At 35.7% G+C, this 18,765-nt stretch overlaps 2 long non-coding RNA genes across 10 annotated transcripts in view; one reads left to right on the plus strand and one right to left on the minus strand.

Moving 5' to 3' along the window:
* LOC137648862 (uncharacterized) overlaps positions 1–18,765 on the plus strand; it is a 92,638-nt gene that overhangs the window by 10,448 nt on the left and 63,425 nt on the right. The window lies entirely within an intron of this gene.
* The window catches only part of LOC137648861 (uncharacterized), a 92,526-nt gene continuing 74,216 nt past the window's right edge, over positions 456–18,765 (minus strand). Inside the window, exons 2-4 of one of the 2 annotated variants that reach the window (XR_011045726.1) lie at positions 9,671–9,887; positions 2,623–2,780; positions 456–600 (exon numbers count right to left, since the gene is read on the minus strand). This is a non-coding gene — a long non-coding RNA (uncharacterized lncRNA). Of the gene's footprint in view, positions 601–2,597; positions 2,781–9,670; positions 9,888–18,765 lie in introns of those variants that run through there. The other variant, XR_011045725.1, reaches the window with a different exon arrangement.

The raw sequence follows: 18,765 nt of genomic DNA on the forward strand, positions 1-18,765 counted from the left end.
GTACTTTATCTTCTCTTTCTTGGGCTAGTGTTTTTTTCTAACTTATTGGGCCTCCAGTATTCTCGCTCTTCTCGGGCTGTGGCTCTCTTCTAGGGCTGTGGTATTCTCGCTCTTCTCGGTCTGTGGCATTCTCCTCGAGCAGGTACTATTCTCACGTTCTTGGACCTTTAGATTCTGTTGCGTCTTCAACGGCATTTTTTTCTTCCCTAGACTTACTTCCTTGCGCTGTTATATTTCATTCTCTATTAGGTTTTCTCTACATTCACGTGTTTTATAATTCTCCTCTTATCTGCAATTTGAAATATCTCCAATTGACCTTTCTATATCACATTTAACACAATCTGTTAACTCCTTTTTGGCGCATGTCTGCTCAACGTTTGTCTCATTTGTCTTTTACACATTCATCCAAGTGTCTGGTCTTCCATAAACGCGTGCATTTTGCACATAGTTCTCTCCCGTGTCTTCCCTTTTCTCCACAGGAAGTATGCACTATAATGTAGTTTGTATTTAATAATTTAAGCTATGTAGCCCAGAGTTGTGGTCACGAGGCCAATGCAGCTGCAAGCCGAAGAAGCCTCTGCTGTACTGTCTGATCCAAACCTACGGAGAATATTTGTATATTGAATATAATGTATTTTCAAAAACTGGGTTTCAATGGTCTGCCATGTGACCTTAGTTGCTTGCCATGTCTAACGTTTATATGCATGAAAAATTCGAAATTATTAATATGTGCTGTTAAAAAGACAGGATGGAATAATCTGCCCCCTGGATATTAACCCATATCATCAATATCAAAAACCTTAGAAATAGAACTAACTCAGCATTTATAAGTGTTTTAGCCATTTTTGGCGTAATGGTAGCAGCGTACATTCATTTCTTAAATAGGCTAAGAATCTTTTAGCTAGTGTTCTAAATGATAATCAAGGAATGAAATATTTCAGCAGGGTATTAAAATTAATCACTTAAGACTAGTCAAGACTACTTTAATCCCTCTAATTTATTACACTGAAGGTACTTGAAATGTTTAATTTTATTAGTTGATAATTACTATTAAAATATATAATTACTCCACGATTAACTATCAGCTTAGCTATGTTTGACAGTTATTTCAGTATTGACTTTCACACAAATATCTGACTAACAGTTCCTTGGTCAGGCTACATGTAAAGACCAGTGTCAGTGTCAAGTCCTTGTTAAATTTTCAAGTATATCCTCTCAGGCAAGTATTGTCTTTAAAACCACTATTATAGAAATATTCACCTATGTTCTAGAATTCCGTGGCAGAGATAACAAAAAATACAACTTAAAATCCCCCAGGGTTAAAGTTATAATCAGGAAGCTATTTAATTATGCTGATATCTAGTCAATAAAAGACGAATCAACTCATAACCTAATGAAAATATTTAACGATAATTTAACTAAGGTACTTCAAGTTAAATTAAAAATTAAAAGCCACGTACATCTGATTACTAAAATACTTTAATTTACTGGAAAATGAATTTTCCCATTAATGCAAAAAAAACAAAATGTATTTTTATCACCTTCGATAAATTTATATAAACCCAATCATAAATAGATTTCTAGTAAATCTGAACCACCACCATCGGCCAATTGTCTGGAATCATCACCTGCCAATTACCAATCTCATGATAACTATAGTCTTAAGGAGTACCAATTCTAAAAAATTATATAGACAGCATTTCTCCTATCTTTAAAGGGAGCAAAACTGTTTGGAGAGTACGTTAAAGGCTTCGAATCATGGTAAGTCCAAAAATAGTTTTTCCCCATAAACTTAAATGAAAATTTTGGAAGCTATTGAATAAGTCTTGAATGGCAAACTACTAGGGTTTCTAAAATTTAAGCCTATGGAATTTTTTATATAAATTGGTTACCGCTAGCTTCTAGTTATGTAAAATACTAAATCAAACTACCTGTTCAACTTTACTAAATGCAATATACCAGTTAATGAACAACCCTATTTAGTTAAAAATCTACCTTACTTCAACATATAAACAATGTCAGTATTCACGTTAACATTTAAATTGTCTTCAATCTATAGTAGCCAAATTATTTATTTTTCTACTACGACTTAGCTGAAATCGCTGTTACCAGACAGGGTATTTATCTTCAAGATAGCTTTGCTTTAATACTGCATGAACGTTATAGAATTTAACTGGTTTCAACAGTGTTAACTTAATAGATCAAGTTATAAACTCAAAATGTTTTATAATTTTAGTAATATTTTCAGACCATAAAACTCATTTGTAATCAACTAAGTGAATTTGATAAATCATTATATTGAAATTAAAGCTGAATTTTATAGATTTCACTTCTAAAATTATGCCAACTTGAAATTATTCCAACTTCTCTAGATCATTAAATATTAGTTATCACCATTAGTGAAAATTTCCTTAGTAAATACAATATGAATGTGTTAATGAATCAATGAAAACTTAATGAATCAATGAAAACAAACTTATCTTCAATTTTTTTTTTATTTGCTAAGGAACACATTTCAGAATTCCAATACTTAAGTACCGTTTACTGGCAAATTAAGATGGCTTTCACTATCAACCAGTTTTAAAAATTGAAAAAAGTACTGGTTACAACAGTTCCACTGACTTCCATAATTTCCGCTGTATTGTAGGAATTTTACGAGCTTTCCTTCCTTCAAATGTTGCACGAATTTCACAGGCTTCTTATGTTTAAGGTCCTCCAGGTGTAGCTACGCAGATTTCATCAGTTTGGAGCAGCACACTTGTCGCAGAAGTCCGAATTTCCTGCAAAAAAAGAAATAACTTATAAGTCACCTCAAAACAACTTCACTTATACAAACTTTTAATAATTGAAACAAATAAAGTAGATTGATATTCAAATTTTCTAAAAGTAAATTTCTATAAAAAAAAAAAAATTCCAGTTACAAAATCTGGCAATTGAGGTTAATTACAACTAGCAAAGTACTAGCTAACATAACGCACCACTTTCTCCATAATGAATAAAGAAAATATTCCGTAGATAAAATTTTGTTCAGGGCATAAATTTGATTTCAGAAACACCACGTTCTCCATAATGAACATTAAGAAAATTTTCCATGAATAAAATTTTGTTCAGAGCATCAATTCAATCTTTCAGAAACACCACTTTCTCCATAATAAAGAAAATGCTCCGTAAATAAAATTTTGTTCAGCGCATAAATGTAATCTTTCAGAAACGCTCAACAAAACTAGAGGCTCGTATTGGCTAACACTTTCATTACAGCTATAACTGTAGTAGTATTTATTAAATTATTTACTCCGACCACCCAAAATCTGTGCGTCACATGATTTAGGTCACAAGACCTTACAGATAGAGAAGACGCAACTACAATAAAAATAATCTAGCATACTGAAGGATAAGTAAACTTATTGCAGGAAAAACTAAAAGAAAAAAAGAAAAAAAGTGGCATTGAAACTAACATTAAACGAGAAAAAAAACTGAATTCATGGTGGTGGGCAAGAGAAACTGGTGGTGGGCAAGAGAAACAGCGTGAGAAACTTGTGTGATATTCAAATGAACATAATGACACTGTGCCGACATCTAGTAAAGTTCGATATCTAGGTGTATTTTGACTGTAACCTGTCTTCCCAAATAAATACTGTCTGCCCAAATAAATAATGTAATAAAAAATGCTGGTTATCATCTAGAATATTGAGTTTATAAAAAAGTACCTGGACGAAAATTCTGTAAAGAAACTTGTGATAAACTTATTACCAGGATTGACTACTACAACAATTTACATAAAGTTCAACTTAAGAAATTACAAAACATGATAAACAGGAGCAAGACTGATAAAAGTTGTCCCATCCAGAGAAAGGATCACCCCTATACTAATCGATTTACACGGGCTACCGATTAAAGAGAGAATTTAAAATTTGTACAATAACCCAACAAGCTCTCAGAACCGGGCGTCCAAAATACCTAAGAGAATGGCTACATATTGCGCAGACAAATCGTGTCGACACGAGAATAGTTACATATGTCTTCAAACTGTTGGAACCTAGATTTATGTCCACTTTAGGCTCCAGAGCCTTTAAATATGCGGCCCCGAGACTATATAATAAGCTCCCACGAAACATTCGAATGATTGAAGACATTAAGGCTTTCAAGAGGAAACTGAAAACTTCCCTATTTCGTGAGTCTGGACAGTGACGATTGAACAGTAAATTAACAATACGCGATACGAGACTTCAAATACTCTGAAAGAACAAGGTAAAACGACGGTGGAGGTCCTGTAGAGAATGGGGTTCCCCTGCTGTATGGGACCGGAAAAGCAGCCATCAAAGTAAAAGCATACATATTTTCCAGTTTGTGTTCCGATTACCCGTGGAGAACGGGTTTAACGTTGTGTATGTAAGAGTCATGTGTAATGATTGAATGTATAATTTTGATAGGAGACTAAGCCAGTTTGAAATATAAGATCTAACAAGCCACAAGGCTCGGTGGAGAAATGGCCGACAACTGTTTCCTTTCCTTGCACCCGACCGCCAGTATTATAAACTGTACTGAATGTACTGATCACTTGACAGACTGACAGTTCGGCCAACTTATTCTTATCTACAGTCAAGCCAGAAAAATTGCCTTCAACGTAAGCCAGTATTTTCTGCAGAAGGAGCAGTACCGAGGAATTTTTTATAACATTTCAAAGAATCGATCAGCGAGAGAGAGAGAGAGAGAGAGAGAGAGAGAGAGAGAGAGAGAGAGAGAGAGAGAGAGAGAGAGAGAGAGAGAGAGAGAGAAATAAAATATATATCAATGCTGTAAACAATGACGGTATATCACTTCATGTGTTTTACAAATATATGCGGTGTTCAGATATTCCATGCCTGAATACACGCACATACAGATTTGGCGCCTTAGTGACGCACCAGTCAAGTAGCGTAGGCATTGGAACATAACATCGCAGCAAGGGAGATCCATGGCTTGACTCCACCTAAACCCTATTTTAGATTGGCGGGACTTTAAGTGACAAGACTCAAACAGAACTAATATGAAGACTTTCATACAGAACTAACATGAAAGCAAAAGTTAGAAGTGTCCAATTTTTTAACGAAAATTATACTGTATCTGAAGCAATCCTCAAATTAAAATTTTGCTAGTAGCTTCCTACTAGCCTCGTGGCTAATACAGTGGTAACTTTTTTAGTTAAGTCTACCTTTCGCATGGCAGCAGCTCGAACCCAGCCCGGGACCGTAAGTTTACCGAGTATGCCACTAATGTGGTTGGGCACCACCATTGGGGGTTGTTGGGCTTGCCCGGCTGACGTTCTTGCGAGCGACAATTGTAATGAAACTAACAGAAACGAGACATTTTTACCTTTTACCTTTTAATAAGTAAAATATGCAAATGGAAAGAGCTTAGTAGAGAATTCATAAAACAGAAATCGGAACATTGAATTAACAACAGTTCTATCAGTCTTCCTTTTACTAGTGATAACTGGAATTGCTACGTTTCAGAAGTGCCTACAATATATATGATTAACGAATCTAAAGAAATTCTGATCATATGGTCTGGCGTTGAAGCTGGCTTGCCTATGATATTGCCGATAGCTTTCCTAGTATAAGAAAATTGCTCGTCAAATTTTAAGACTAATAAAAAAGTTATTTTGTGAAGCTTTAGGTCAAATAAAAGCAGATTAATAAAAAGCACTTACGATTAATGAGGAAGGGTATTACTATTCAATAAAAAAAAAACAGTTATAAGCAATTAAGAGTAATAACTTAATCTTATACTGAAAGAATTTGACAATATAGGGTTCAAACCAACAATGGAATTATTTTCCATGTTGCCCTAAATTTCATATAGTCAAGCTACGACTGTTAAAACCCGAAGTTCGCGACAATTCTAGGCCTGCATTCGTTACCTATTCTATGGGTCACGTTCAGTCTCCTAGTTACGCAGTTTCTAACCATGCATACCCATTAGGAACCTAGTTTAACCATTTTGTTACTGCAATTATTTAAAGGCAATACCCCCACGGAACTCTGCCCAGCCCAGGCAACTCTACCCCAGAACTCTGCCCTGCCCAGGCAACTCTACCCCAGAACTCTGCCCTGCCCAGGCAACTCTACCCCAGAACTCTGCCCTGCCCAGGCAACTCTACCCCAGAACTCTGCCCTGCCCAGGCAACTCTACCCCAGAACTCTGCCCTGCCCAGGCAACTCTACCCCAGAACTCTGCCCTGCCCAGGCAACTCTACCCCAGAACTCTGCCCTGCCCAGGCAACTCTACCCCAGAACTCTGCCCTGCCCAGGCAACTCTACCCCAGAACTCTGCCCTGCCCAGGCAACTCTACCCCAGAACTCTGCCCTGCCCAGGCAACTCTACCCCAGAACTCTGCCCTGCCCAGGCAACTCTACCCCAGAACTCTGCCCTGCCCAGGCAACTCTACCCCAGAACTCTGCCCTGCCCAGGCAACTCTACCCCAGAACTCTGCCCTGCCCAGGCAACTCTACCCCAGAACTCTGCCCTGCCCAGGCAACTCTACCCCAGAACTCTGCCCTGCCCAGGCAACTCTACCCCAGAACTCTGCCCTGCCCAGGCAACTCTACCCCAGAACTCTGCCCTGCCCAGGCAACTCTACCCCAGAACTCTGCCCTGCCCAGGCAACTCTACCCCAGAACTCTGCCCTGCCCAGGCAACTCTACCCCAGAACTCTGCCCAGGCAACTCTACCCCAGAACTCTGCCCAGGCAACTCTGCCCAGGCAATCTACCCCAGAACTCTGCCCAGGCAATCTACCCCAGAACTCTGCCCAGGCAATCTACCCCAGAACTGCTTACTTCTAATATGTAGATTTGCAATTAATCAGGCGGTAAGAAAAAAATGGAAAATCTTAAAGAAATTAAATTAGGTTATTCCAAATAACACCTGTCATTAAGCTTGTGATTTTATTGGCTAAGATAATTAATACTTAACCATTAATATCATTTTCAATTAAATGGTGTAAACAATTCTAGTAAAGTTTCAAAGAATAGTCAAGCCTAGTGGTTAACTGACCGAAAAAAAGCACTTTAGAAAATAAAGAGATACTCTGTTCAAACGCTCAGGAAATTTAACCATAGCACCAGAGACCAAAATTTCCAATTTTCATTATATCATTAAAGTACCTCAATGATTACTTGAGCAAGTATTTTGTCTTGCGAATAATTTCGATTAAGGTCCATTTTATTATATTTTTACATATAATCATAGCTTTTCATGGACCTTTTATAAAACCTTTTGGTAGAATTCAAGTGCCGAGCTACGAAGATTGTTGTTCAAACTCACTGCATATTAGGATTAAATATCTCCAAAATCTGAATATTAAAAAAGTTCCTCCGTGAAAGTTTTCAAAATAAGCACTAAAATTTCCTCATCCCTTATGCGAGGCGAGCTATCAAAATAAAGTTAAAATTGCAAGTTTTGCATTACTTGGCAGGTATGGCAGACATGATTAAGAAATTTTCTACGACAGGCAAAGTTTAGTATATTCAAAATAACTAAATCTTATCTTGGACTAAAGATACTCTGTCTTCAAAATTAGTGGTCTGCTTCCAAGACGTATGAATATTAACGAAAATCAATAGGTACTAAATCTTCATTAGCAAGCATAAACTGCTTAATAGCACAAGTTAACCTCTTGATTAAGTTTAACTATTTTAAGTAATGCACTTTCGGCTTTAGCAATTTCAAGCATGTCAAAATTATGCTGCCTTATTTAATATTTACATTCCTCAAAATATACTTCGATTTACTCAAATTGAAATTTGCAGTTATACCACGACACCAAACTTCCTTTCTAGAAAACAAAACGCAGAAGCAGTTACGGAAGATTTACTGCAAATTTTCGCAATTTCAATTATCACTTTATTCATCCGGGATACAACAGTCTTAAAAGTCCTTAAAAACAAGCAAACTACATATTTGCACACTAAGTCGCTCATTAATGTCAGGTAAATTTAGTGCAGCGCTAACATGCCCCTGATGATTTGTGGATATTCTTTCTGTTTAACGCAATTCCTTTGCTCACTTCAAAGTTAATAATCCCATGTGAATTTTCATGGTTACCGGTAAAAGCTAATTAGCGTAAAGTGTATAGGTTCTTTCGCACTATACACTAGATGTGAATTAATATTTTCGCAGATATTCCACAAACGTTAACAAAGATAAGTATTAGCTACTTTCATAAATTTCCCTGGAAACCAATTTCAAATAAAAATCACCAATCGACCGCACCCCAACAACATATTTAGAAGCTTAACTAAATTGTTTTGGAATTTTTATAGTGTAGATCTACCTTACCCAACCCTATCTCAAATTTTAGGCTTAATCGAAGGCAGAAATATCCATAAACAAGGTTCTTATGTGATCACTTATGCTGTACAATATCAAATGTTAATCTAGCCCTAAAAGTTAACGAAAACTAAACACCGTATTACATATCCAGTTATACTTTCACATTTCTGACTTCATTACCCAAAAGAAAAAAAATTAGATTCCATAGTTTGCAAGTTTCTAGCCTGAATATCTAAGCTGCGAGTAAACCTGGGTAATATTTCGATAGAATCCCACCCAGTGCCATTACCGCTTGCCAGTACATAGGAGCTTTGTATTACCTTTTGCGAGAGCCAAGAGCACACGGTTTATGGCTTTTGCTAAGACTTGCGAAAAAGAAAAATAAACTCCTTAGTACTGGCCACGGGTTATGACTGGGTGGAACTATAGAAATATTACCGAAACCTAGAAGCTACTTCGTAACTAAGCTCATTATACCTATAACGTACCGTTCGATACATAAATCAGAGAATATGCACTGCTAAACCTCAAGTCTTCATCTGAACTGCCTACTCATAGATATGAACATATGTTAATACTTGTAAACAAACTTGCATGCACTTAAATATCAGACAACGTATCGAGTTATATAAACCCGTTAATTTGGGTTCCAAATCCTTTTGAAAACTTCCTAGACATTATGGAAGGGGTAAAATCAGAATAGAGTTAAATTTATCAAAGTTAAGAATAATCTGGACTGCCTGCTTGGTTTACAGAAATTTCTAAAACTATATTGCCGATAAAACTTCACTGCTTCCCTCAATACAGTATCGAGACTTTGTAGGTAATAAAAGCCTCACTATTAAAATTAAAATATCCTAGATGAAAATGTTGCTTCTAAATGCGGAATTGTGGGTCAGGTTTTTGTTTTGTTTCTTTAAGGAAAACCGAAAGCAACTACTTTTTTCAGGTTTTCTCACCAATTCTAAATACATAAGCTCAGCTCAAACTGCATGAGCTTATGAGGCAAGAATCAAGATTTACCATAATTATGAAAGGGAAGCGTACCAATACTCCTTTCCCCAAACCTCAAGTTAGTCAAATTATCCAAATAAAATATCAAGACACCCTTTCCTAAATGTCTGCCAATTAAGGGGTGCATTTATATAACAAGCAGCTTTAAACATGAAAAGGGTAATAACTTAATTCCCGAAAAGGATAAGTATCACTAGCACGCAAAATATGACTGAACACCACACTGGCTATCAAATGTACACCGAAAATTAAGGTACCTTAACCTAAAATTCATATAAAATTCCCATTAACTCCACCTAAGAGTATCACTAAAATTACACCATTTGTGATATAATTTACCTTACCTTAAAAATCCACGAATGTCCATGCAATTTACAGGAGTCATATAACCGGTCTTCAGTTCCAATACACGATGAGAGGTCTTCAAGAGCTTTCGACCAATTACAGCCGTCCTAGTGTTTCTCTTGAAGCAAGAGGAGAAAACGTGTTCCTTGATTGGCTGATGAAACTCAAGGAGTTTACAGGAGGGTAGTGTCACTTCTAATAGTCGTTCAGTGACATCTGTTGGCCAGGCGAGTAATTATGAAAAGAAAAATGGAATAACCATAAATATTCAATACAGAGGAGTGTCCAAAGTATTTATTATTATTATTATTATTATTATTATTATTATTAGCTGAGTTACAACCCTAGTTGGAAAAGCAAGATGATATAAGCCCAAGGGCTCCAACAGGGAAAAATAGCCCAGTGAGGAAAGGAAATAAGAAAATAAATAAACGATATGAGACAGAATGAACAATTGAAATACAATATTTAAGAAAAACAGTAACAACATCAAAACAGATATTTCAAATATAAACTATAAAAATACATTTGTAAATACCAAGAATTTCAAAGTAAGATGGAAATATTAAATTCTAGATCATTTTTTTCCTAGTTTAATTTCAATGTCTAACAATATTTGTTGCTTAGAAAGGTATGTGACCTGTTCATCTTAGATTTTTAAATATTGCCATGCCTTTCCGAAAGGAAGAAATTGCTTACATGATTGTTTTTATGCTTCCTTAAAAATATAAAAGCTTCAGCGCAAATCATGAGACTTGCAGGTAGAGACATCTTCATCTCTATGAACCGAACCAGAGATACTAAAACTCTGAATGAATCTGCCATCAATGTCAACGACCTTTGAGGTCATGATATCAGAGATATTTATATAATTAATGAATCATCATAAATGGCCTAATTTCCTTTAAATGATAAAAATTATTGAAATACACTACGTCTACACCTGAAAAGTATTCCCTTCAAAGAAAACATTTTGTTTATATTTTAAATAAAATAGCCAGGCATGTGACTTCTGTTGTGGTGCCTCAGGTGTTGGTTAAAACAAGTTTAAAGGTTTAAAGGCCGCTCATGAATGGCAGAGGCAAGGGACAGTGACATTGCCCTATCGAGTAGGACAATGCCCTAGTGACTGACCATGTATACGTATGATCAGCGCCCAAGCTCCTCTCCACCCAAGCTAGGACAAAGGAGGGCCAGGCAATGGCTGCTGATGACTCAGCAGATAGAACTATAGGCTCCCCAGAATCCCCCATCCCTTAGCTCACAAGATGGTGAGGTTGCAGCGACCAAAGAAACTAACGAGTTCGAGCGGGACTCGAACCCCAGTCTATATTTGCCTATTTATGATGCCATATTCAAAAGTTGGTCAATCAAAGAGAACAGGTGGGGTGATGTTATTTTGAAAGTGATAAAAATTATTGAACAAAAAACTATATAACTTTTTTTTAGTGTAGAACCTTTTACACGATCGTATCTAACATTGCTTTTCATCCTGAAAATTTTTTATGAAATAAAGAATTAAAAAAATGGTATTGCTTAGAATCTTGCGCAAAAATGAGAAGATACAAACATAAAAGGATTTTTTGTTACCATACGAGAGAAACGTCATATAAAAAAATAAAATACTTACTTTCATTTTTTATGTCAAAGTACTGGAGATTCTGTTGTTAATACCATATACCTTTTAAGAAAATTATTCTCAGTCCACTAAAATGTAGCTTTCAATGAATTACCAGAAATAGCTAAGAGGCATCCGGTCCTCATACTTTTCAAAAGATCCCTCGATTTAAATACGTAGAAAAGAGGATAGTTCCATCTGTATATAAAAATCATAAATATATGAAATGCTATATATTTGAGACTTGAAATTATTTTTCATTTTGCTTTCCTTAAGTGTGTAGTCTCCCTCTCCCTTTTTTAATATTATTAAAAAGGAGACTTGTTAGTTCAATGAATCACCCATGACTCTTTCAGAGCTGGCCTCTTCACGTCTTATCTTTCCGTATCTCTGTAGGATTCACTTAGATACTTTTGATCAATGAGAAAGCTCGTGCATCCTCCTAAGGTCTGGAAATTAAATTTGCTACACACTCTCTCTCTCTATCTCTCTCTCTCTCTCTCTCTCTCTCTCTCCTCTCTCTCTCTCTCTCTCTCTCTCTCTCTCTCTCATTTCCTACTTTGGTACTGTTTAAATTTTTTAGTAAAAAATTGAATTGACTTTGACAAATCGGTACCGGTTTACTTAAAACTAATTTGATGTCAAGCAAAATAAAAAAGAATTGATCAATACCTCATTAACAGCTATTAATCAAGCAAGAAGAGGTTATTATCACTGCACCAAGCTACATTATATATAGCAATAATATCAAAGAGTGAGCAACAATTGTCGTTATTCTAAATAATATATCGAACATCAGAAATTACTAATGTTTTAGCAACATCACACTGAACAGGGTCATTACGAAAAGAATGTGATAAGTTTTTTTATAGCAATAATCTTACATTATTATTATTATTATTATTATTATTATTATTATTATTATTATTATTATTATTATTATTATTATTATTATTATTATTATTATTATTATCCAAGTTTCAATGCTACATGGAAAACAGAAGCCTACAATCACAAGAGTCCAAATGGGATAGAACCTCAGTGCGGGAAAGAAACGGAGAACGAACAAACAAAGTAGGAAAATAAATAAAAATAAGTAAGAAAAAATGCGTATACATAGTAAGACAAATAAAATGAAACATACATATAACATATAGATTATGAAACGAGACTTACGTCAACAAACTTAACAGAAAAGACTTGAAGTTCCTAACTGGCAATCGAGACAAACTTGTAATTTATCGTGATCGACTTGACAACGCAAATTTCTACTTAGCATAAGAAAGAACTCAACGATAAGTGATAACCAGAAAAGAATGATAAATTAGCGAAACAGTAAACATTCAGGGGATATACAGCAACAGCAAATGAAACCGTTTCTAGTCCGCTGCAGAACAAGGTATCACACATGTCCTTATTCATTATTATTATTATTATTATTATTATTATTATTACTTGCTAATCTACAACCCTAGTTGGAAAAGCAGAATGCTATAAGCCCGAGGGCTCCAACAGGGAAAATAGCCCAGTGTGGAAAGGAAATAAGGAAACTACGGGAAAGTAATTAACAATTAAAATAAAATATTTTAAGAACATATATTTCACATGCAAACTATAAAATCTTTAAAAAAACAAGAGAAAGAGAAAGAAGATAGAATGTTGCGCCCGATTGAACACTAAAGCAAGAGAACTCGACCCTAAGACAGTGAAAGACCATGGGGTTTGGCCAGTTTTCATCACCACGTTGGCCAGTGTGGATTAGTGATGGTGGGAGATATTAGTAGGATCACTCACAGCTAACCAATCTATTATGGGTGGTCCTGAGTAGTACAGCTTTGTTGATCATGGCGATACGCAAAACCTTCGACCAAGTTAAGGTATCTCCACCTGAATGGTTCAGGGAGTAGAAGGAAAGACTAAATTGATTGACAAGCAGACGCTATACCCACTCCCCCGCCTTCTCTCCGCCCTAAGATCAAGACCTCCCCATCCTCTATTTACCCAAAGCACGACACAAGCATAAAATACACTTTAAGGGAGAAAAATTTAAATTCAAGAAGGTGCAAAAAATTTAGCAAATTTAAGACAGGAGTTCGGAAAGAAGTTCACGAGATCGTTAATCACGAGACAAGTTATAATGAACAACTCGAATTTTCTAAAAGCCTTAATTAGGAAGATAATAACGAAGACATTTTAACCTCAACGATGAAGAAAATCTGGCGATTATTTTTATCAGCATAAATATGTTTCTGCGGTCGGGTCTAGTTTGAGAGAGAGAGAGAGAGAGAGAGAGAGAGAGAGAGAGAGAGAGAGAGAGAGAGAGAGAGAGAGAGAGAGAATTTTACTCAGAAGGGAGGATTATTATATTGTCATTCAATTCATTTTTTTTAGCATATAATTATTGACGGAACAACATAAATTGACCTGCAGTTACCTAATTCAATGACTAGGTGAATTAAATTTCAGTGAAGGAACTCATTTGTCTCTCCTCGTCTGGTTCGTGAGGCGAAAAGGCCTCATAAGAATGTCAGCTGAGCGTGCTACCACGATTTAAGGAGAGAGAGAGAGAGAGAGGAGAGAGAGAGAGAGAGAGAGAGAGAGAGAGAGAGAGAGAGAGAGAGAGAATAGTACATTCCATGGAACATATACAGTATATATATATATATATATATATATATATATATATATATATATATATATATATATATATATATATATATATATATATATATATACAGTGTATATATATATATATAATATATATATATATATATATATATATATATATATATATATATATATATATATATATATATATATGTATATATATATATATATATATACACACATATATATGTACATATATATATATATATATATATATATATATATATATATATATATATATATATATGCATATACATATATATATATATATATATATATATATATATATATATATATATATATATATATATATATATATATATATATATATATATATATATTTCAAATAAGCCATATATATTAATACATTAAAGTCTGGATTCTCTTAACTGGCATACAGATATCCTGGACGAGGGTTCAAATTCCGCCGGTCCGATATTATAGTCTTTGGGCGGTTCCGCCTTGGGCTCTGATCCCGAGGTCGTTAAGAGAATCCAGACTTTAATGTATTAATATATATGGCTTATTTGAAATATGGAAGAAACACGTTTAAATGTGCAAAAGAAAATTTATCATATATATATATATATATATATATATATATATATATATATATATATATATGTATATATATATTTATATATATATATATATATATATATATATATATATATATATATATATATATATATATATATATATATATATATATATATATGCATGTGATTGTGATTATAACTCAGTTTTTCGCTATATTATGCAAATACGTAAGTTAGAAAAGGCTAGCTCGTTATGCCACGTCCTTTCTCTCTCTCTCTCTCTCTCTCTCTCTCTCTCTCTCTCTCTCTCTCTCTCTCTCTCTCTCTCAGCCCCTTCCTCTAACTTAAAAGAAGTTGGTTTTTCTCATTCAAAGTTTTAGTCTCCGCCCATTACATTTTTTTCCGTCTTCATCCAAGTTCCAAAGAGGTTCGCCACGTTGACTCATGAAGTTCTTCCGAGCGGCAGAGGAGAAAATTGAAATTGTTGCACCGTGGGAAAGACAAACAACTAAAATTCAACTGTTGTTTCCCCGTTAGACTTTTCTTGGGAAGCCACTTTGGGAAAGTTTGGGTCTTACGGCCGGTTTAAACGGTCGAATGGTTCGTCGAACGCGGTTTGACAGATGAGTGTTTGAAGTGATGTTCGAACGTGTGAACGGTTCGAAGAAAGTCTGTTCTCGCCTGAATTTTGTGGGCGGGGCTTCATTGTCCACAAACCTTATGCATTTGTGACTGACTCCACCTCTTCGAACCATTTGACAAGCAGGTCCGACAACCCGGTTCGACGAACCGTTCGACCGTGTAAACCCCGCTTTAGATTTATGTTGGAAATACAAATAGGCCGCGTAGGAAAATATAAATGGACCGAGGTTGCCCAAATCGTGGTAGCGTGGAGAAGCTATTGCGCAGCAGTGGTTGCAATAAAACTTTATATATATATATATATATATATATATATATATATATATATATATATATATATATATATATATATATATATATATATATATATATATATATATATATATATATACTATTATTATTTGGTGTGCGTATGTATGCTATACTGGCGATATCTAACCGAAGCCCTTTGCGTCAATAGGCGTAGAAGATGATGATGCATGCTATAGAGATAAGCCACGATCAGCAAATCTGTACTTGCCAGGGTCACCCATACTAGGTTGGTTTGCTGTGAACGATCAGACAAAAATCTCCCACCATCACGAAACCGCATTGACCAGTATGGCTATGAAAACTGGCAAAACCCTAAACACGACTTGTCTCAGGCCTTCATCCTACAGCTATATTTGTTGTTATTGTTGTTGTTTGTTAGTGTTACCTGCCAACCCATATAAACTTCAATTTATTGTTACCTTTATAAGTTGCTCCGGAAATGGTAAGTAAAGTTTAGCATTAGCTTCAGGCGGAATGTTCAGACAACCGCGGTCAAACAACTACGCCTGAAAGTAAGAAGAGGTCTAAGTTATCCTATTACTCTGTCTTCCTTTGTTCCTCCAAAGGAAGCTGAATAATTTTACCGTTTTGTTGTGTCCTTAGTAATAAATCACTACTCAGTATGATTTCCATTTTTAGAAAATCACTCTGAGAATGCAGACCTCCACCACGGTAACGTATTCCTCGAAACCAGCTTGCCTTTCCCAGAGTCAATTTAGACCGTGAGAGTATTTGTAGTCTGTGTGACAGCCATATGCGAACTTGGGGTTAAGGATAATTCGGTTGACCTTAACCTTGACCTTTGACCTAAGACTTTCAACATTGAATCGCTTCCACGTCTCAACATAACAATTAATCCCTGAATGTTTCACTAGTCTATGAGTAGAATTGTAGCCAGGAAGTTGTACATAAACAGACAAACGGACAAACAGGGACTAAAACATAACCTCCTCCCACCTTCACTGGCGGAGGTACTTAAATAGATGGAGCGAGATAATTCTAATATTGAAATAAAAGTAGGTCGTTTAGAATATCATATACAACATGAAGTCCCCACCATTTCTAATAATGCCAAAACAATTAGAGAGACCAATAACGAATAATAAATTGTACTTGAACTTACCATCAAACGATAGATCATAATCAAGATTTAATTAAAAATCAAGTAACTGTTTACCTTATTAGAAACAATGCTTGTCATTTTCACTCACCTTATTGAAACCAAATATCAACAAACATTTCTTTATCAAGCACTTCTACACTAACTAGTGTACGCGACCCGTCAAAAAACAACGGTAAATATCTAGATAAATGTGCACACATTTGTGGAAGATTGTGATTTCCGAGCGTACCTCTGGGGGTACCCTCCATCCAGGCCCCTCTAAACAGACTGTTATTATTATTATTATTATTATTATTATTATTATTATTATTATTATTTGCCAAGCTACAACCCTAGTTAGAAAAGCAAGATGCTATAAGCTCTTTCGCCAGCTACCCGAGGGATGAGGAGTGACAGAGTAGTTATACGTCTGGCAATACTGCTGAGCATTACCGGATATAAAGGTTTATACAATGAAGTTTTCCTTAAGGAGAGTAGAGTGTCTGTTCCTATATCGAAGTGAAAATAATGCACTGTGATGATGTTATATAGCATTATTAAGGCACCTTTCAATTATGCCAACGACCTTCTATTTGCCCTCCTGGCTAGTACAGTGGGTTACTAACGTGTTCGCCTAGCATTCGCATGGCAGCATATCGATCCCAGCCCGGGACCGTGAGTTTCAGCTATTTACTGGGGAGACCACTGGTGTGGTTGGGTACTACAGTGGAGGATTGGGCTTGCTCGGCTGACGTTCTGATGAGCATCTATTATAATGGAACTGGAACTGAAACCAGACACTTTTAACATTTAAATCTTTAACATCTCGAATAGAAAAGATGGGTCATTCGCGGACTGGGCCAATATTCAGGTCAAAGGTGAACAGACCTACTCTTTTGTAGGTCTTGGTCAGTACTCCGTTAAAAGTTCTTCACGGAAGACCGAGACGTATCTAACCTCTTCTTTGGGTCACTTCTAAGTTTCTCTTTGATGTTTTTTTTTTTTTCCGGTGTAAAGTTTAGGTCCTAAATAAAAGTACTAGAGATCAAGATTGTTTTTTCTTTTGTCTATTTCCTCCTTCGAGTTTTCGTTATCCATCCAGAAAAGACATGAAAGAAATTCTAAGGAGGAAAAGGGAAATAAGAAGAGGAGCGGGGAGAGCATACCTTCCTGCAAGTTGTAAATCTTGCCTTTCTGTTTTCAGCATGGTAAACTACAGCACATCGGTATTTCAAAGGCAATGGGAAAAGAAAAATATATATCAAAACTAGAGAGAGAGAGAGAGAGAGGAGAGAGAGAGAGAGAGAGAGAGAGAGAGAGAGAGAGAGAGAATTCACTTCTAAGCATTGCAAGCAAAAACATACGATAACTTTAAAGGAAAATGATAAGGAAAAGTATATACTGTAACTACAGAGAGAGAGAGAGAGAGAGAGAGAGAGAGAGAGAGAGAGAGAGAGAGAGAGAGAGAGAGAGAGAGAGAGAGAGAAATTGAATGTACAATGTACTAAAACCCATATCACTCCGACTTAAAACTAAATCTTCAAAATTTATCTCGGGCTGTAGATTGTTGACGGGATTATCCAAACATCACCGGTCTAAGACAACTGAATCGAAACTTGTATATCACACAGTGTGTTTGTTTGTTTGTTTTTTTACATCTAAGACAGATGTAGAGACACCAAAAGAAGGCCAACAGTTTTTTTTATAACATTCCATTACATTATATTGCCATCAAAGAACCTCTATGAATAACAAATGCTAAAAGGGGACCTATCTTTATCGATACTGGTAGTAAATTTGTGTACTTTCCTTAGAGATCCATGAACAGAATTAAGATCTTTTTTCTTTATGTGTAGAGGAAAAAATAATTGGAATTAGATTTATTCGTATTTGAGAAACGGGATATTCTCAAATTTAGTCACTTGATTCTGTTAGTATTTCAAATATTTGATTAATCTTGTTAAAGGTTTAAAGGCCACTCATGAATGGCAGAGGCAAGGGACCGTGACATAGCCCTATCGAGAAGGACAATGCCCTAGAGACTGGCCATATATACATAAGATCAGCGCCCAAGCCCCTCTCCACCCAAGCTAGGACCAAGGAGGGCCAGGCCAGGCAATGGCTGCTGATGATTCAGCAGATAGAACTATAGGCTCCCCAAAACCCCATATCCTTAGATCACAAGGATGGTGAAGTTGAAGCGACAAAAGGAAA

Source organism: Palaemon carinicauda, chromosome 10, assembly GCF_036898095.1.
Source record: "Palaemon carinicauda isolate YSFRI2023 chromosome 10, ASM3689809v2, whole genome shotgun sequence".
Lineage (NCBI taxonomy): Eukaryota > Metazoa > Arthropoda > Malacostraca > Decapoda > Palaemonidae > Palaemon > Palaemon carinicauda.